This window comes from Eucyclogobius newberryi, unplaced genomic scaffold (genome assembly GCF_026437365.1).
Source record: "Eucyclogobius newberryi isolate DKJ021-1_F unplaced genomic scaffold, fEucNew1.0.hap1 SCAF_244, whole genome shotgun sequence".
Taxonomy (NCBI): domain Eukaryota; kingdom Metazoa; phylum Chordata; class Actinopteri; order Gobiiformes; family Gobiidae; genus Eucyclogobius; species Eucyclogobius newberryi.
Genome location: NW_027315884.1, coordinates 62,101 through 84,059, shown reverse-complemented (window position 1 = coordinate 84,059; position 21,959 = coordinate 62,101). Strand labels below are relative to the sequence as shown.

The window sequence follows — 21,959 nt, the reverse complement described above, 5'->3', positions numbered from 1 at the left end:
AAATGTTCTACGTCATCTTAAGCCGACGCAATGTAGATGTAAATAAAATAAAACGCGCGAGGCTGTAAAAAACAAACCCGTGGACAGAAATATTTGTGGATGGTTCATTCTGTAGGTAACAGTCTGAAGAAAAGATCGATGCCAAACACCATCTTATAAGTCAAACAGGTCATTTGTTATGGACGGAGAAATGCGCCGGACGACCGTTTGTTGTGAATATTTTCACAGAAGAAAACGTTGTTTACTTGACAATGTCTCAAAATCGGAAAACTTCAGGAAAAATACAAGTAGATATTGTTTTTCTGTGGATTGGACAGAACGAGTCCACTTACTGAAGGATTGAACGTCGATGAGTCCGTCATAATTTGCAAAATAGATAAGACATTTTGATGAAAAGTTGAGACTTTATGACAAACTATTGGTAATTGCTTCTTGGGGCGTATTATTCAATCAATGACATATTCGTTTTGTTGAGAAAATAATCTTTAAAATTATGTTTAACTTGCTGGTATTGACAACGAAAATAAAAGTGATGATGTAATAGAACTTTTGAAGTCTGGTTTTCGCCCGTGGCCGGTGGGCGTGAACAGGTTAAATGTACACATTTCTGGCGCCCTCCACTGTCCTTTAAAAAGACTTACACATTTAAATGGCAAACAGATTCTCTTAGATATTTTAGATGATATTTAGACTCTATAAAGAACTATCAACTATTTTGGGGAAAAATGATATCCCTCTTTTAATACTATTAAAAAGATCTTGAAAAAGGGACTCTGATCCCAGACTTAAGTCTAAATCAAAGGATTGAAACAAAAAAAAATATGTTTTGCCCAGTTTTCCCTTTCTGTTCCAGACTCTTCAGATTCCCATCCCCAACCCAGCTGTTTGATGACTGGAATAAAACAATCTCTATATTTATGTGGTAAGAAACCTGGAATCTGATTTAAAACTATACAATTATCTAAAGAAAAAGGAGGAGGGGTTTACCTTGTTTGAAAAATGACTTAATTTCAGGTCCAATCAGAGCGTTGCTGGTGTGATCCAGAATCTGAAGCTCAATGGTCTTATACTGAGAGTCATGTAGTGCCGGGGGTTCCTGTACAGGTCTTATACTGAGAGTCATGTGGTGCCGGGGGTTCCTGTACAGGTCTTATACTGAGAGTCATGTGGTGCCTGAGGTTCCTGTACAGGTCTTACACTGAGAGTCATGTGGTGCCGGGGGTTCCTGTACAGGTCTTATACTGAGAGTAATGTGGTGCCGGGGGTTCCTGTACAGGTCTTACACTGAGAGTCATGAGGTGCCGGGGGTTCCTGTACAGGTCTTACACTGAGAGTCATGAGGTGCCGGGGGTTCCTGTACAGGTCTAATACTGAGAGTCATGTGGTGCCTGAGGTTCCTGTACAGGTCTTACACTGAGAGTAATGTGGTGCCGGGGGTTCCTGTACAGGTCTTACACTGAGAGTCATGAGGTGCCGGGGGTTCCTGTACAGGTCTAATACTGAGAGTCATGTGGTGCCTGAGGTTCCTGTACAGGTCTCATACTGAGAGTCATGTGGTGCCGGGGGTTCCTGTACAGGTCTAATACTGAGAGTCATGTGGTGCCTGAGGTTCCTGTACAGGTCTTATACTGAGAGTCATGTGGTGCCGGAGGTTCCTGTACAGGTCTTACACTGAGAGTCATGTGGTGCCGGAGGTTCCTGTACAGGTCTTATGTCAACAGTAACGTGAACCTCACCTTCTGTTAAGAATTCATATAAATCACACAAGTTATGATTTGACAAATACATTACACCTTCAATTTGTCCGATGCAATTTGTTTAATACCAAATTGTGGAACATGACATGTAAAATAATGACATCTCCATGGAGACCAACACTCAAACAGGACATTTACACGTGAACCAATAAGAAAGGGCACTGTTAAAAAAAAAATAGGAAAAGTTTTCTTTTTTTTAAAGTAATAGTTCTGAGAAACGGCCTTTTTGCTAAAGACATAATCTCGAGACTAAAAGGGCAGATGACTTTCACTACTGATATTTTTATACTGTTTAAAAAAATCATCAAATTACAATAAAGACACACTATTATTTAAACATCTGTTAAGAAATCAAATGCTGGTGCTGGATCCACACTGGTCTGCACTTCTCAGTCTGGACTCTCTGAAGCCTGATCTGCAGCTTCTGAGTTGGACTTTGGGTTCACATGATCCAGCCTCAGCAGCTCATTCTCCTTCAGATGAGCAGGTTTCCTGAAAGCTCTGCCACACTGGTCACAGCTGTATGGTTTGAGCTCTGCTGTGGGTTCGGTAGTGCTTGGAGAGGTTTTGTGAGGTTCTAAAAGCCTTCCCACACTGGTCACACTCAAAAGGCTTCTCTCCAGTGTGGATGCTCTTGTGCTGTTTGAGAGAATACTCCCGTTTAAACCTCTGACCACAAACTTCACAGCTGTAAGGTTTTTCTCCAGTGTGGATTCTCATGTGTGACACTAAGTTGCTTGAGCTTGAAAATGCCCTCTCACAAACATCACAGCTGTAAGGTTTCTCTCCAGTGTGGGTTCGGGAGTGCTTGGAGGTTTCCTGTGATGTTTTAAAAGTCTTTCCACATTCTTCACAGGCAAATGGCTTCTCCCCAGTGTGGACTCTCATGTGTGATACTAAACTACTTAAGTGTGAAAAGACCTTCTCACAAATGTCACAGCTGTAAGGTTTCTCTCCAGTGTGGACCCTCATGTGTGATACTAAGGTGCTTGAGTGTGAAAATTCTTTCTCACAAACATCACAGCTGAAAGGCTTTTCTCCAGTGTGGGTTCTCATGTGAGTTTTGTAAGTGGAAGACAGAGTAAACTTCTTACCACACTGGTCACAGCTGTAAGGTTTCTCTCCTGTGTGGGTGCGGTAGTGATTGGCGAGGTTCAGTGATTTTCTAAAAGCCTTCTCACACTGGTCACACTCAAAAGGCCTCTCTCCAGTGTGGATCCTCTTGTGATCTTTGAGAGAATGTTCTTGTGTGAACCTGTGACCACAAACATCACAGCTGTAAGGTCTTTCTCCAGTGTGGGTTCTGCTGTGGTTTATCATGTTTTCACTCTGGGTTGATCCGTCTCCAGTGTGAGTTCTGTGGTGTTCTTCGAGTGCAGAATCAGAGCTCCATGTCTTTCCACACTGGTCACAGGTGAAGCCCATTCTGCTTCTGGACTTTTAGATCTGCCATGAACACAGAAAAAAGACAATGTCAAGTAATAATAGTGTGAAATAAAGACTTTCAACACTGATGGGGTCTGAGCGGGTTTTGTCGATACCATTATGAACGTATCGCCTGATGAATGGAGTGAAAAGTGAAGATCTGCACTTTTACTGCAGTCGGAACTAACTGGGCCAATCGTGAAAAGAGCCTCTGGAGCTCCTGCACGTGACGTCACGCTATCCCAGCATGCACCAGCAAAGTCCGCACTGGCAGCGTTATAACATTTAAGATGTTTATTGTTGCGCTCCGGGACGGACACATTAAAGGTCAGAGGAAAACCCGAACATTTTACAGACGTGACAAAGCTCCAGATCGACAAGAGAAGAGGATTTCTACATGTGATGAGTCATGACACTCGTCAATTCAGCTACAAATGAACTTCTGCATTGATTTGGGTTTTTAAGATAAGAATTCTAAATATGCCAGTGCTCTCCACAGAATGTTTTAAAGGGTAAATATGCCTCATACGGGGTTTAATTTTCCTCCAAGGATGATTTAATGTACCTTGAATATCTACAAAGGTACAAGCACCATAAACACACTATTACATGGTGTAATAGTGTGTTTAGGCTTATACACATGTAATAGTGTGTTTAGACTTATACACCATGTAATAGCGTGTTTAGACTTATACACCATGTAATAGCGTGTTTAGACTTATACACCATGTAATAGTATGTTTAGACTTATACACCATGTAATAGCGTGTTTAGACTTATACACCATGTAATAGCGTGTTTAGACTTATACACCATGTAATAGTATGTTTAGACTTATACACCATGTAATAGCGTGTTTAGAATTATACACATGTAATAGCGTGTTTAGACTTATACACATGTAATAGTGTGTTTAGACTTATACACATGTAATAGTGTGTTTAGACTTATACACCATGTAATAGCGTGTTTAGGCTTATACACCATGTAATAGCGTGTTTAGACTTATACACATGTAATAGCGTGTTTAGACTTATACACCATGTAATAGTATGTTTAGACTTATACACCATGTAATAGTGTGTTTAGACTTATACACATGTAATAGTGTGTTTAGACTTATACACCATGTAATAGTGTGTTTAGACTTATACACATGTAATAGTGTGTTTAGACTTATACACCATGTAATAGTGTGTTTAGACTTATACACATGTAATAGCGTGTTTAGACTTATACACCATGTAATAGTGTGTTTAGACTTATACACCATGTAATAGTGTGTTTAGACTTATACACCATGTAATAGTGTTTAGACTTATACACATGTAATAGTGTGTTTAGACTTATACACCATGTAATAGAGTGTTTAGACTTATACATATGTAATAGCGTGTTTAGACTTATACACATGTAATAGCGTGTTTAGACTTATACACATGTAATAGCGTGTTTAGACTTATACACCATGTAATAGCGTGTTTAGACTTATACACCATGTAATAGCGTGTTTAGACTTATACACCATGTAATAGTGTGTTTAGGCTTATACACCATGTAATAGCGTGTTTAGACTTATACACATGTAATAGCGTGTTTAGACTTATACACCATGTAATAGCGTGTTTAGACTTATACACCATGTAATAGCGTGTTTAGACTTATACACCATGTAATAGCGTGTTTAGACTTATACACCATGTAATAGCGTGTTTAGACTTATACACATGTAATAGTGTGTTTAGACTTATACACATGAAATAGTATGTTTAGACTTATACACCATGTAATAGTGTGTTTAGACTTATACACATGTAATAGTATGTTTAGACTTATACACATGTAATAGTGTGTTTAGACTTATACACCATGTAATAGTGTGTTTAGGCTTATACACCATGTAATAGTGTGTTTAGGCTTATACACCATGTAATAGTGTGTTTAGACTTATATACATGTAATAGTATGTTTAGACTTATACACATGTAATAGTATGTTTAGACTTATACACCATGTAATAGTGTGTTTAGACTTATACACCATGTAATAGTGTGTTTAGACTTATACACATGTAATAGTATGTTTAGGCTTATACACCATGTAATAGTGTGTTTAGACTTATACACATGTAATAGTGTGTTTAGACTTATACACATGTAATAGTGTGTTTAGACTTATACACCATGTAATAGTGTGTTTAGACTTATACACCATGTAATAGTGTGTTTAGACTTATACACATGTAATAGTGTGTTTAGACTTATACACATGTAATAGTGTGTTTAGACTTATACACCATGTAATAGTGTGTTTAGACTTATACACATGTAATAGTGTGTTTAGACTTATACACATGTAATAGTGTGTTTAGACTTATACACATGTAATAGTGTGTTTAGACTTATACACCATGTAATAGCGTGTTTAGACTTATACACATGTAATAGTGTGTTTAGACTTATACACATGTAATAGTGTGTTTAGACTTATACACCATGTAATAGTGTGTTTAGACTTATACACCATGTAATAGCGTGTTTAAACTTATACACCATGTAATAGTGTGTTTAGGCTTATACACATGTAATAGTGTGTTTAGACTTATACACATGTAATAGTGTGTTTAGACTTATACACATGTAATAGCGTGTTTAGACTTATACACCATGTAATAGTATGTTTAGACTTATACACCATGTAATAGTGTGTTTAGACTTATACACATGTAATAGTGTGTTTAGACTTATACACATGTAATAGCGTGTTTAGACTTATACACATGTAATAGTGTGTTTAGACTTATACACCATGTAATAGTGTGTTTAGACTTATACACATGTAATAGCGTGTTTAGACTTATACACATGTAATAGCGTGTTTAGACTTATACACATGTAATAGTATGTTTAGACTTATACACCATGTAATAGTGTGTTTAGACTTATACACATGTAATAGTGTGTTTAGACTTATACACCATGTAATAGTGTGTTTAGACTTATACACATGTAATAGTATGTTTAGACTTATACACCATGTAATAGCGTGTTTAGACTTATACACATGTAATAGTGTGTTTAGACTTATACACCATGTAATAGTGTGTTTAGACTTATACACCATGTAATAGTGTGTTTAGACTTATACACCATGTAATAGTGTGTTTAGACTTATACACATGTAATAGCGTGTTTAGACTTATACACATGTAATAGTATGTTTAGACTTATACACCGTGTAATAGCGTGTTTAGACTTATACACCGTGTAATAGCGTGTTTAGACTTATACACCGTGTAATAGCGTGTTTAGACTTATACACATGTAATAGTGTGTTTAGGCTTATACACATGTAATAGTGTGTTTAGACTTATACACATGTAATAGTGTGTTTAGACTTATACACATGTAATAGTGTGTTTAGACTTATACACATGTAATAGTGTGTTTAGACTTATACACCATGTAATAGTGTGTTTAGACTTATACACCATGTAATAGTGTGTTTAGACTTATACACCATGTAATAGTATGTTTAGACTTATACACATGTAATAGTATGTTTAGGCTTATACACATGTAATAGTATGTTTAAACTTATACACATGTAATAGTGTGTTTAGGCTTATACACCATGTAATAGTGTGTTTAGACTTATACACATGTAATAGTGTGTTTAGACTTATACACATGTAATAGTGTGTTTAGACTTATACACATGTAATAGTGTGTTTAGACTTATACACATGTAATAGTGTGTTTAGACTTATACACCATGTAATAGTGTGTTTAGACTTATACACCATGTAATAGTGTGTTTAGACTTATACACCATGTAATAGTGTGTTTAGACTTATACACATGTAATAGCGTGTTTAGACTTATACACATGTAATAGTGTGTTTAGACTTATACACATGTAATAGTGTGTTTAGACTTATACACATGTAATAGTGTGTTTAGACTTATACACATGTAATAGTGTGTTTAGACTTATACATTATGTAATAGTGTGTTTATGGTACATGTACCTTTGTTAATATTGAAAGTACATTAAATCATCTTTGGAGGAACATGAAACTCCGTACGAGGCATATTTAAACTGTAAAACATTCTGGGGAAAAGCACTAAATGCGTGTGAGAGAAAAAGAGAAAACGTGAATGACCCAAAATAGTAAACATGCAGCTGCACTTTAGTCTTCACTTGTTCTTGTAGAAGAAATACTTTCTGGATGGTGTTGAGTGCAGTACCACAGACTGGCCGCCAGGGCCGCGAGCGCCAGCTTTAAGCTAGCAGAGCCCTGTCCAGATCTGTGAAGAGCTCCATGAAATGCCCTCATCGCAGGGGCCTCCATGGGCCCCACGTGAAGAGCCACTGCGTCACTGTTGATGGTCAGAATGTGACGTTTGTGATCGTTGTGCTCAATAATGAGCTGGATCCCAAAAGGAAAGCTCCAGAGTCTCGGACGCGGCACAAAGACGTTTAAAGGTTGAAATGAAGTCCTGGGAGGACACTGCTCTGAGTTGAGTGGAGAGCCGGGTAAAGAGAACATCAGAGCTTTGAATTTTGACTGAAACGTCTCACTGAGCAGATCAAACAGGCGCGTGAAGCTTCAGAGACACGAGGAGAACAACCAGAGTCTGACTTTCATTTGTGTTCTTCTTTTAGCTCTGTCGCGTTAGCCGACGAGCTAACGTCACACACAAGTGAAAACTATGTCCTAAAGGCTGGATCTAAGTGAATGAAACACATTCCTGTACAAATATCAGGTCATTCTCCTCTTACCTCCGGCTGTGTTGAGCTGGAGCCGCTGGAGCTCTTGTGTTTAACCAGAGCAAGAGATGAAGCCGAGAGAGTCCAGCTGCAGACGCGTGTGGAGGAGGTTTGCTCCCGAAGAGCTACACTCCGTCACATCCGGTGGGAAAAGAAAACAAAATAAAAGCGGGGATAAATGATTAATTCACGATAACTACATGGTTAAGTTGTGCCCCTCCTGCAGGAGCAGCGTGTGGGTCCTGCAGGAGGACCCCTAAGTTAGGGACCGTCTGTAAAATACGGTTGCAGGGGCCAGCGTTTGTTTAAAAATATGTTATGACACATTTATGAATAAAAAAGTGAAATACAAGTTATTAAAGTAGATTTAGTCTCCAGGTGTCATTACTTTCTCAAGTCAATCCTTTATAGGTGGTTTATATATATTTATCTTTAAAAAATCAAGGACTTTTTCAACAGTTTCTTAATCACACGACTTATAAAGTATAATTCACGTTATTATAGTATTTTTAGTATCCGGGTATCACAAACACCTTTACCCCCAACTAAGTATGTGCAAGAATGAAGACTCTAGCACTGAAGGACACGTGGAGGAGATGAACACGAGGGGGCGCCAGTGTCACATGTTTATAATGACACGTGGAGGAGATGAACACTAGGGGGCTCCAGTGTCACATGTTTATAATGACACGTGGAGGAGATGAACACTAGGGGGCTCCAGTGTCACATGTTTATAATGACACGTGGAGGAGATGAACACTAGGGGGCGCCAGTGTCACGTGTTTATAATGACACGTGGAGGAGATGAACACTAGGGGGCGCCAGTGTCACGTATTTTACCAAAAGAAGTGAAGGAGCGACTGGACTGTGCCTCATAGAGACTATTTCTCTTCTGAATGTGACGTTTATTCACCTCAATTATTTCGAAAAGAATGAAACCCAAACCAATCCACAAAGACACAAGAGACATAAGACCATCTTGACACACAATGAGACACACACAAGACGACATAAGACCATCTTTACACACAATGAGACACACACAAGACGACATAAGACCATCTTTACACACAATGAGACACACACAAGAGACATAAGACCATCTTTACACACAATGAGACACACACAAGAGACATAAGACCATCTTTACACACAATGAGACACACAAGACGACATAAGACCATCTTTACACACAATGAGACACACACAAGAGACATAAGACCATCTTTACACACAATGAGACACACACAAGAGACATAAGACCATCTTTACACACAATGAGACACACACAAGAGGACATAAGACCATCTTTACACACAATGAGACACACAAGACGACATAAGACCATCTTTACACACAATGAGACACACACAAGACGACATAAGACCATCTTTACACACAATGAGACACACACAAACACAAACACTAAACTAAACAAAGATGGTAGAAAAAGTCTGGACTTATTTATTTAAAGTGATAAAAACATTTCAATTCGACAATTTCATACTAAAAACATTTGGGGCTCTTTACGATGCAACATCAACAATTAATATCAATGTTCGTCTGACAAATCCACTGACCACTGAAAGGGGGTCGGACAGGGCTGTGCCTGGTCTCTCCTCTTGTTTGCTCTGGAACCATCGGCCCGATTTATGAGACGATCAAAAACCATTCAAGGGGTTACGATGTGGGACGGAACATAAAACTGCCTGCTACGCAATGGATGGTCCATTATATTGGACTAAACCAGATATTTTCATACCAACGTGATGAATTTTCTTCAAAAAATGGGTTCAATGTCTGGATTTAAACTAAATATACAATAAAAAATTGATGTTGTTTTTTTTGGAGCCCCTTTGACCTTCAGAAAGACCCAACCATTTAAGTGGCAAACAGATTCGCTGAGATATTCAGGTGTGTTACTCCATAAAGATCTATCAACAATTTTTACAACTATAAAAATAGATCCTTATCCCAAAGTCAAAGGATTGAAACTATAAAAATGAATGTTTTTCCCAGATTTCTCTCTCTGTTCCAGACTCTGTTTGATGATGGAATAAAACTCTCTCTAGATTTATAAGACAAGGAAAAAGCCACGTTTCCGGTTCAAAACTGAACAACTGCCAGAAGAAAAAGTAGGCGGGGTTTACCTTCGTCGCTGTGTGACAGAATATGAAACATTGAGCTTCAGATTCATTTGGAAATGGACACGTTTGAACATGTCGTGATTTTGCTTGTATTTATCCACTTGTTTATCTTTTATTCATATTTTCTGGTCGTTTTGTTCCATTTACGTTCTGTATTATTTATTTGTTCATACAAGTGGAAAACGTGGTGAACATTTAAGATTTGACTAAAAACGTTTTCTATTTTCCCCAAGTTTGACCATTGTGGGTGGAGTTCAGAACGGTACTTCCTGGTTGGACATGAGCAGCAGAGTTAGAGCCACAACCGTTACCTAGCAACTGTTCTGTCTTTAGTAGTACGTCTGTTTCCTTCATTGCTTTACTTGAACTGACGTGTCTGTGTGGGACAGTAACGTGAACCTTAACTTTTGTGAAGAATACATATAAATTACACATGTTATGATTTGACAAATAAAACTCCTTCAATTATGTCAAATAATTGTTCAAACAGAAAATAGTTAGAGAGTAAGACATTGTGTGTGCACTTGATTCATATTTAACACTAGTTCTAAACCACCAAACAAAGTAATGATTAAAAAAACATTTTCAAAGTATCAGAAGTATTGGACTAAAATTACACACATGAACTCTTTAGTGTCGTTCCATTACCAGAGGTAGAGCTGCCGATTAAACTAAACCTGACAGAAGGGGGCGCCACCAAGTTCCGTTCAACTCATTTTTGTTTCCCCCCCCCCCCCCCCAAAACCTGAAATATTCGGCTGTGTGTGTTTTTCAAAGGTATTTTTGGCCAGTAAAAACACACAATTCGATAAATGCAAGAGAAGTTTAATGCCAAATGTCACTTGTGGAACATGCAAAACAACGACATCTCCGTGGAGACAAACAAGTGAAAAACACTCTTGTGTTGTTCAGAGTACACCAATATGTAAGAGAACACCAATATGAACGAGTACCAGTACTGTTTAAAAAAATAGGACAAGTTACAAAGTATAATATTACAATACAACTTGAATTCTGAAAAACGGCATTTTTTACTAAAGACATAAAACCGGGGCTAAAATGGCAGATTACTTTCACGACTGTTTGGACACAGTTTTTAAATTATCAAATTAAAATAAGAAATCAAATGCTGGTGCTGGATCCACACTGGTCTGCACTTCTCAGTCTGGACTCTCTGAAGCCTGATCTGCAGCTTCTGAGTTGGACTTTGGGTTCACATGATCCAGCCTCAGCAGCTCATTCTCCTTCAGATGAGCAGGTTTCCTGAAAGCTCTGCCACACTGGTCACAGCTGTATGGTTTGAGCTCTGCTGTGGGTTCGGTAGTGCTTGGAGAGGTTTTGTGAGGTTCTAAAAGCCTTCCCACACTGGTCACACTCAAAAGGCTTCTCTCCAGTGTGGATGCTCTTGTGCTGTTTGAGAGAATACTCCCGTTTAAACCTCTGACCACAAACTTCACAGCTGTAAGGTTTTTCTCCAGTGTGGATTCTCATGTGTGACACTAAGTTGCTTGAGCTTGAAAATGCCCTCTCACAAACATCACAGCTGTAAGGTTTCTCTCCAGTGTGGGTTCGGGAGTGCTTGGAGGTTTCCTGTGATGTTTTAAAAGTCTTTCCACATTCTTCACAGGCAAATGGCTTCTCCCCAGTGTGGACTCTCATGTGTGATATTAAGCTACTCGAGTGTGAAAAGACCTTCTCACAAACGTCACAGCTGTAAGGTTTCTCTCCAGTGTGGACCCTCATGTGTGATACTAAGTTGCTTGAGTGGGAAAATTCTTTCTCACAAACATCACAGCTGAAAGGCTTTTCTCCACTGTGGACTCTCAGGTGAATTTTATAAGTGGAAGACAGAGTAAACTTCTTCCCACACTGGTCACAGCTGTAAGGTTTCTCTCCCGTGTGGGTGCGGTAGTGATTGGCGAGGTTCTGGGATTTTCTAAAAGCCTTCTCACACTGGTCACACTGGTATGACCTCTCATCTTTGTGGACACGCTGGTGTTCTGAGAGCTGCCTTTTGGTCCTAAACGTTGTTCCACACTGGTCACACTCAAAAGGCCTCTCTCCAGTGTGGATCCTCTTGTGATCTTTGAGAGAATGTTCTTGTGTGAACCTGTGACCACAAACATCACAGCTGTAAGGTCTTTCTCCAGTGTGGGTTCTGCTGTGGTTTATCATGTTTTCACTCTGGGTTGATCCGTCTCCAGTGTGAGTTCTGTGGTGTTCTTCGAGTGCAGAATCAGAGCTCCATGTCTTTCCACACTGGTCACAGGTGAAGCCCATTCTGCTTCTGGACTTTTAGATCTGCCATGAACACAGAAAAAAGACAATGTCAAGTAATAATAGTGTGAAATAAAGACTTTTGTCCCTTGCTTATCCCTGTACCCCAGAGTTCACAAGTACAAAGTCTGCATAATAAGGACTGAAAAGGGTAAATTGTAGAAAAAGGTTCAGTTGTTTCATCTATTAGAAAAAACTAGACGTTTCAACTCTCATCCAAGAGTCAATGTCGAATTTAGACCGGGAACTCAGACATTTATTCTATTCTGTGGTAAGCCCCGCCCACAGTTTTCTATCAAGCTAGCTCTTGTTTACTATCAGTCCTTTAATGAGCTAATTAGTCTCCCCCTTTTTTTCTTTTAAATCGAACAAAATCCTACACGCCCCTTTCACGTGTGGGTCCGCCCCCTTCACGTGTGGGTCCGCCCCCTTCACGTGTGGGTCCGCCCCCTTCACGTGTGGGTCCGCCCCTTCACGTGTGGGTCCTCCCCCTTCACGTGTGGGTCCGCCCCCTTCACGAGTGGGTCCGCCCCCTTCACGTGTGGGTCCGCCCCCTTCACGTGTGGGTCCGCCCCTTTCACGTGTGGGTCCGCCCCCTTCACGTGTGGGTCCGCCCCCTTCACGTGTGGGTCCGCCCCTTCACGTGTGGGTCCGCCCCCTTCACGTGTGGGTCCTCCCCCTTCACGAGTGGGTCCTCCCCCTTCACGTGTGGGTCCGCCCCTTTCACGTGTGGGTCCGCCCCCTTCACGTGTGGGTCCGCCCCCTTCACGTGTGGGTCCGCCCCCTTCACGTGTGGGTCCGCCCACACACTTGTATCAGCTGCTTTGACCGCTTGACCCAGACTGACTCTGACGACACTCGACTCACTCTTGTTCAGACGTTGTTCCTCAAGTAAAACACATGAATGTGTGTTAACTGTCAAACTATAGTTTAGCAGCTAGCTCGTAGCTCGTAGCTAGTAGCTTGTGATTTGTAAGTTGTAACTTCTGTTAAGAACAGTGAATAAATTGAGTTTATTTCAATCTACAGTACAGCCTTGTGTTTGATAGTCGTGAACCTGATCAGAGCGATCAAGGAGACTTAGAGCTCGTGTGAAGGATGTAAAAACCTGGAGGACACTTAATGATCTGCTTCTTAACCCTGAACAAACCGAGGTCATTGTGCTGAGGTCATTGTGCTGGAGGTCATTGTGCTGGAGGTCATTGTGCTGGAGGTCATTGTGCTGGAGGTCATTGTGCTGGAGGTCATTGTGCTGGAAGTCATTGTGCTGGAGGTCATTGTGCTGGAGGTCATTGTGCTGGAGGTCATTGTGCTAGAGGTCATTGTGCTGGAGGTCATTGTGCTGGAGGTCATTGTGCTGGAGGTCATTGTGCTGGAGGTCATTGTGCTGGAGGTCATTGTGCTGGAAGTCATTGTGCTGGAGGTCATTGTGCTGGAGGTCATTGTGCTGGAGGTCATTGTGCTGAAGGTCATTGTGCTGGAGGTCATTGAGCTGAAGGTCATTGTGCTGAAGGTCATTGTGCTGGAGGTCATTGTGCTGGAGGTCATTGTGCTGGAGGTCATTGTGCTGGAGGTCATTGTGCTGGAGGTCATTGTGCTGGAGGTCATTGTGCTGGAGGTCATTGTGCTGGTCCTAAACATCTGAAGCCTCCAGTTCTACTGTAAGAAACCTCAGAGTCTCATTTAAAGCTCAGATAAATCAAGTCTGTAAAACAGACTCTTTTATCTGTGTAATAAAGATCAAATCAGAAGAATCCAGCCTAAAAGTGAAGCTGAAACGTCTCCTGCATTTGTAACGTCTCGATTCTCCTGTAACTCCTGCTCACAGCAGGTCCTAAAAGCTCCATAAAAAGCTTTAACTGGTTCAAAATGCAGCAGCAAGATTACTAACAGGAACAAAAAGAAGAGAGCACATTACACCAGTGCTGGAGTCTCTTCACTGGCTCCTGTCCAGTTTAGAATCACATTTAAACTCCTCCTCCTGATTTACAAAGCCATAAATGACATGGCCCCTCCCACCTCAAAGATGCTATAGAATAGTGGTCCCCAACCACCGGGTCCGGGAACGGTACCGGCCCACAACGCGTTTGCTACCGGGCCGCACAAGAACTGGAAATAATCTCTCAGTGACACATCTTCTCCTACGTAACTTTGGCCTGTCACTCATGAATACTAATGAGCTTGTCTGTGGATATAGTATATAGAAAAGACTTATAGGAAATTGCCAATGAATATAATGAAGTATATTATATCTCTGCTCTTGTCCTGCGTGAGAACAACTGATACTGCATCATACATGATCCGTCATCGCGGATGCGTCGCATCAAACGTAGAACCACAAGCCAGAGAAAATGAGTTAAAGACAAAAGTCTTTGGAGAGCAGACGAGGAGCCGACGAGGAGCCGACGAGGAGCAGACGAGGAGCCGACGAGGAGCCGACGAGGAGCAGACGAGGAGCAGACGAGGAGCCGACGAGGAGCCGACGAGGAGCCGACGAGGAGCAGACGAGGAGCCGACGAGGAGCCGACGAGGAGCCGACGAGGAGCAGACGAGGAGCAGACGAGGAGCCGACGAGGAGCCGACGAGGAGCCGACGAGGAGCAGACGAGGAGCCAGACGAGGAGCAGACGAGGAGGCAGACGAGGAGCAGACGAGGAGCCGACGAGGAGCCGACGAGGAGCCGACGAGGAGCAGACGAGGAGCCGACGAGGAGCAGACGAGGAGCAGACGAGGAGCAGACGAGGAGCAGACGAGGAGCAGACGAGGAGCAGACGAGGAGCCGACGAGGAGCCGACGAGGAGCAGACGAGGAGCCAGACGAGGAGCAGACGAGGAGGCAGACGAGGAGCCGACGAGGAGCCGACGAGGAGCCGACGAGGAGCAGACGAGGAGCAGACGAGGAGCCGACGAGGAGCAGACGAGGAGCCAGACGAGGAGCAGACGAGGAGCCGACGAGGAGCCAGACGAGGAGCCGACGAGGAGCCAGACGAGGAGCCGACGAGGAGCAGACGAGGAGCCAGACGAGGAGCCGACGAGGAGCCGACGAGGAGCCGACGAGGAGCCGACGAGGAGCCGACGAGGAGCCGACGAGGAGCCGACGAGGAGCCGACGAGGAGCCGACGAGGAGCAGACGAGGAGCCGACGAGGAGCCGACGAGGAGCCGACGAGGAGCAGACGAGGAGCAGACGAGGAGCCGACGAGGAGCAGACGAGGAGCCGACGAGGAGCCGACGAGGAGCAGACGAGGAGCCAGACGAGGAGCCGACGAGGAGCCGACGAGGAGCAGACGAGGAGCAGACGAGGAGCAGACGAGGAGCCGACGAGGAGCCGACGAGGAGCAGACGAGGAGCAGACGAGGAGCAGACGAGGAGCAGACGAGGAGGCAGACGAGGAGCAGACGAGGAGCCGACGAGGAGCCGACGAGGAGCCGACGAGGAGCCGACGAGGAGCCGACGAGGAGCCGACGAGGAGCAGACGAGGAGCCGACGAGGAGCAGACGAGGAGCCAGACGAGGAGCAGACGAGGAGCAGACGAGGAGCCGACGAGGAGCCAGACGAGGAGCCGACGAGGAGCCAGACGAGGAGCCGACGAGGAGCAGACGAGGAGCCAGACGAGGAGCCAGACGAGGAGCAGACGAGGAGCCGACGAGGAGCAGACGAGGAGCAGACGAGGAGCCGACGAGGAGCCGACGAGGAGCCGACGAGGAGCCGACGAGGAGCAGACGAGGAGCCGACGAGGAGCCGACGAGGAGCCGACGAGGAGCAGACGAGGAGCAGACGAGGAGCCGACGAGGAGCAGACGAGGAGCCGACGAGGAGCAGACGAGGAGCCGACGAGGAGCCGACGAGGAGCCAGACGAGGAGCCGACGAGGAGCAGACGAGGAGCCAGACGAGGAGCCAGACGAGGAGCAGACGAGGAGCAGACGAGGAGCCGACGAGGAGCCGACGAGGAGCAGACGAGGAGCCGACGAGGAGCAGACGAGGAGCCAGACGAGGAGCAGACGAGGAGCCGACGAGGAGCCAGACGAGGAGCCGACGAGGAGCCAGACGAGGAGCCGACGAGGAGCAGACGAGGAGCCAGACGAGGAGCCGACGAGGAGCAGACGAGGAGCAGACGAGGAGCCGACGAGGAGCCGACGAGGAGCAGACGAGGAGCAGACGAGGAGCAGACGAGGAGCCAGACGAGGAGCAGACGAGGAGCAGACGAGGAGCCGACGAGGAGCCGACGAGGAGCCGACGAGGAGCCGACGAGGAGCAGACGAGGAGCCAGACGAGGAGCAGACGAGGAGCCGACGAGGAGCCAGACGAGGAGCCGACGAGGAGCCAGACGAGGAGCCGACGAGGAGCCAGACGAGGAGCCGACGAGGAGCAGACGAGGAGCCAGACGAGGAGCAGACGAGGAGCCGACGAGGAGCCGACGAGGAGCCGACGAGGAGCCGACGAGGAGCCGACGAGGAGCAGACGAGGAGCCGACGAGGAGCCGACGAGGAGCAGACGAGGAGCAGACGAGGAGCCGACGAGGAGCAGACGAGGAGCCGACGAGGAGCCAGACGAGGAGCCGACGAGGAGCCAGACGAGGAGCCGACGAGGAGCAGACGAGGAGCCAGACGAGGAGCCAGACGAGGAGCCGACGAGGAGCAGACGAGGAGCCAGACGAGGAGCCAGACGAGGAGCAGACGAGGAGCAGACGAGGAGCCGACGAGGAGCCGACGAGGAGCAGACGAGGAGCCGACGAGGAGCAGACGAGGAGCCGACGAGGAGCAGACGAGGAGCCGACGAGGAGCCGACGAGGAGCAGACGAGGAGCCAGACGAGGAGCAGACGAGGAGCCGACGAGGAGCCAGACGAGGAGCCGACGAGGAGCCAGACGAGGAGCCGACGAGGAGCAGACGAGGAGCCAGACGAGGAGCCAGACGAGGAGCCAGACGAGGAGCAGACGAGGAGCAGACGAGGAGCAGACGAGGAGCCGACGAGGAGCCGACGAGGAGCAGACGAGGAGCAGACGAGGAGCCGACGAGGAGCCGACGAGGAGCAGACGAGGAGCCAGACGAGGAGCCGACGAGGAGCAGACGAGGAGCCGACGAGGAGCAGACGAGCGACGAGGAGCAGACGAGAGGAGCAGCCGAGAGGAGCAGACGAGGAGCCGACGAGGAGCCAGCGAGGAGCCGAGCGGGAGCCAGACGAGGAGCCAGACGAGGAGCCAGACGAGGAGCAGACGAGCGACGAGGAGCAGACGAGGAGCAGACGATGAGAGCAGACGAGAGCAGACGAGAGCCAGACGAGGAGCCGACGAGGAGCCAGACGAGAGCGACGAGGAGCCAGACGAGAGAGCCAGACGAGGAGCCGACGAGGAGCAGACGAGGAGCAGACGAGGAGCCAGACGAGGAGCCGACGAGGAGCAGACGAGGAGCAGACGAGGAGCAGACGAGGAGCCGACGAGGAGCAGACGAGGAGCAGACGAGCGAGCGACGAGGAGCAGACGAGGAGCGACGAGGAGCCGACGAGGAGCCGACGAGCGAGGAGCAGACGAGGAGCCGACGAGGAGCCGACGAGGAGCCGACGAGGAGCCAGACGAGGAGCAGACGAGGAGAGCCAGACGAGGAGCCGACGAGGAGCAGACGAGGAGCCAGACGAGGAGCCAGACGAGGAGCCGACGAGGAGCAGACGAGAGCGAGGAGCAGACGAGGAGGCAGACGAGGAGCCGAGCGAGGAGCCGACGAGGAGCCAGACGAGGAGCAGACGAGGAGCAGACGAGGAGCCGACGAGGAGCCGACGAGGAGCCGACGAGGAGCGACGAGGAGCCAGACGAGGAGCCGACGAGGAGGCAGACGAGGAGGCAGACGAGGAGGCAGACGAGGCAGACGAGAGCGACGAGGAGCAGACGAGGAGCAGACGAGGAGCAGACGAGGAGCCGACGAGGAGCCGACGAGGAGCAGACGAGGAGCAGACGAGGAGGCAGACGAGGAGCCGACGAGGAGCCAGACGAGGAGCCAGACGAGGAGCCGACGAGGAGCAGACGAGGAGCAGACGAGGAGCCGACGAGGAGCCAGACGAGGAGCAGACGAGGAGGCAGACGAGGAGCCAGACGAGGAGCAGACGAGGAGGCAGACGAGGAGCAGACGAGGAGGCAGACGAGGAGCAGACGAGGAGCAGACGAGGAGCCGACGAGGAGCCGACGAGGAGCAGACGAGGAGCCGACGAGGAGCCGACGAGGAGCAGACGAGGAGCCAGACGAGGAGCCAGACGAGGAGCCGACGAGGAGCCAGACGAGGAGCAGACGAGGAGCCAGACGAGGAGCCAGACGAGGAGCAGACGAGGAGCAGACGAGGAGCCGACGAGGAGCAGACGAGGAGCCGACGAGGAGTCAGCTGGATGTTGGAGGACACGTCTCCTGAGCCAGAATTCTGCAGCTGCTGCACGATCCCCTGTTTTTACTTTTACAAGAGTTTGAGCTGCTTCCTGTGTCGTGACGGCAACAAGACCAAACTACAGCAGACTGGATTAAACACACTGCGGGTGTCATTGTTCTCCATCAGTCCTACACGGGACCATGTCATGCACAGAAGCACGTGCAGGGCCCCTACAGCCTGTGGTGAGTTGTTGTTGTTGTTGTTTTATGGCGGTTGGCATCCAATTGTTGCATTACCGCCAGACTTTATTCCTCAGACTGTCGTAGTCCGTAAAAGAACTCCTTCCATTGCTTTGGTGTTACAAAGCCCATGAGGTCATGATATGTCTTTGTGACTAGAATAGTTGTTGTTGTTTCAGAGACCAAAAGTCTGAGGAATAAAGTCTGGCGGTAATGCAACAATGGATGCCAACCGCCATAAAACAACAACAACAACAACAACCGGCTTTATTCCAGGGAGACTCTTCTTCATCTTCCTCTCCTTCTTTGACGTTCGGTGCTTCCACCGTACAGCTTTATTCTTTAGACCTTATTCTTTAGGCTTTAATATGATCTTTTGGTCTGGAACCTTTAATAATGGAACTGAATCGAACGGAAACCTAAGCCCCGCCCACTTCCGAGCAAGTTAACCTGACCGCGACATAAATTGGCACACCGCTCTGTGGTGCACAAACTGTTGGGGGCCCCTGCTCTGGAACCATCTCATCCAATCAGAGCTCTTCACTCTGTAAATACTTTCTGGATGGTGTTGAGTGCAGTACCACAGACTGGCCGCCAGGGCCGCGAGCGCCAGCTTTAAGCTAGCAGAGCCCTGTCCAGATCTGTGAAGAGCTCCATGAAATGCCCTCATCGCAGGGGCCTCCATGGGCCCCACGTGAAGAGCCACTGCGTCACTGTTGATGGTCAGAATGTGACGTTTGTGATCGTTGTGCTCAATAATGAGCTGGATCCCAAAAGGAAAGCTCCAGAGTCTCGGACGCGGCACAAAGACGTTTAAAGGTTGAAATGAAGTCCTGGGAGGACACTGCTCTGAGTTGAGTGGAGAGCCGGGTAAAGAGAACATCAGAGCTTTGAATTTTGACTGAAACGTCTCACTGAGCAGATCAAACAGGCGCGTGAAGCTTCAGAGACACGAGGAGAACAACCAGAGTCTGACTTTCATTTGTGTTCTTCTTTTAGCTCTGTCGCGTTAGCCGACGAGCTAACGTCACACACAAGTGAAAACTATGTCCTAAAGGCTGGATCTAAGTGAATGAAACACATTCCTGTACAAATATCAGGTCATTCTCCTCTTACCTCCGGCTGTGTTGAGCTGGAGCCGCTGGAGCTCTTGTGTTTAACCAGAGCAAGAGATGAAGCCGAGAGAGTCCAGCTGCAGACGCGTGTGGAGGAGGTTTGCTCCCGAAGAGCTACACTCCGTCACATCCGGTGGGAAAAGAAAACAAAATAAAAGCGGTGTGGGGGGCCTCCTCTGAGTGCCACAAGTCCTAGTCTTTTTGGATCCTTTATATCAGATTAAGAATGTGTTTCATACATTAGCTCCTCAGGTGACATAGAAAGTCAAGCTAAAGTTATTGTTGTCGTTTTAGTCTCCAGGAATCACACAAAACTTTTACTTTTTCAATTTAATCCTTTTATACGTCATTTATGAATATTTATCTTCAAACGTCACTTCATTGTTTCAGTCGCTCCTACGTTAGCTGCACTAGGTGCATTAGCTGCACTCGCTGCGTTAGCTGCACTCGCTGCCTTAGCTGCACTCACTGCGTTAGCTGCACTCGCTGCCTTAGCTGCACTCGCTGCGTTAGCTGCACTCGCTGCCTTAGCTGCACTCGCTGCCTTAGCTGCACTCGCTACGTTAGCTGCACTCGCTGCGTTAGCTGCACTCGCTGCGTTAGCTGCACTCGCTACCTTAGCTGCACTCGCTGCCTTAGCTGCACTCGCTATGTTAGCTGCACTCGCTGCGTTAGCTGCACTCGCTACGTTAGCTGCACTCGCTACGTTAGCTGCACTCGCTGCGTTAGCTGCACTCGCTGCCTTAGCTGCACTCGCTGCGTTAGCTGCACTCGCTGCGTTAGCTGCACTCGCTACCTTAGCTGCACTCGCTGCCTTAGCTGCACTCGCTATGTTAGCTGCACTCGCTGCGTTAGCTGCACTCGCTACGTTAGCTGCACTCGCTACGTTAGCTGCACTCGCTGCGTTAGCTGCACTCGCTACGTTAGCTGCACTCGCTGCGTTAGCTGCACTCGCTGCGTTAGCTGCACTCGCTGCCTTAGCTGCACGAGCTAGAAATTCAAATCAAGGTTGTTACATTAGATTTAATTTAATTATTATTATTGTTTTATTCTGTGTTTTGTGAAGCACTTTGTGACCTCGGTCTGTGAAAGGTGCTATTGAAATAAAATTTACTTACTTACTTACACTCGCTACGTTAGCTGCACTCGCTGCCTTACTTACACTCGCTACGTTAGCTGCACTCGCTGCCTTAGCTGCACTCGCTACGTTAGCTGCACTCGCTGCGTTAGCTGCACTCGCTGCGTTAGCTGCACTCGCTACGTTAGCTGCACTCGCTGCGTTAGCTGCACTCGCTGCGTCAGCTGCACTCGCTACGTTAGCTGCACTCGCTGCTTTAGCTGCACTCGCTACGTTAGCTGCACTCGCTAAGTTAGCTGCACTCGCTACGTTAGCTGCACTTGCTGCGTTAGCTGCACTCGCTACGTTAGCTGCACGAGCTAGAAATTCAAATCAAGGTTGTTACATTAGATTTAATTTAATTATTTAATTTAAACCTTTTATAGACTTTTAAACTAAAGTGTTTATAGTCGTTTTAGTCTCCCGGTTTCACACGCACCTTTGACTTTAGGTCGTTTATTGATATATTTCTTTAAAAACCAAGGACTTTTTCAGCAGCTCTTCAGTCAGGAGACAAAAACATAAACTTTCTGAATCGTTCCTATGGAAGTGATGATCCTTCGCCCATCGGGGTTCCGCGGTGGCGAGCCCTGCAAATCCTGCAGAACTTCGCCCCTTGAGATGTCGTTTGTTCGGCGGGAAACTGGGCAAAGCTCGTCCCCGGGGGCCGGAGAGCGACGGGCATTCAGCGGGACGGCCAATCCTTCCGGCAAAGCTCCTGACGCCACAAACGCCCTGCGAACCAACTGGTTCAAACCACGGGA

The 21,959-nt window shown here is 46.6% G+C and overlaps 1 pseudogene; it reads right to left on the bottom strand.

Annotated features, from left to right (window-relative positions):
• Positions 1 to 1,907: 1,907 nt before the first annotated feature.
• Positions 1,908 to 20,188, bottom strand: LOC140372534 (uncharacterized; annotated as a pseudogene).
• Between the last annotated feature and the right edge of the window lie 1,771 nt (positions 20,189 to 21,959).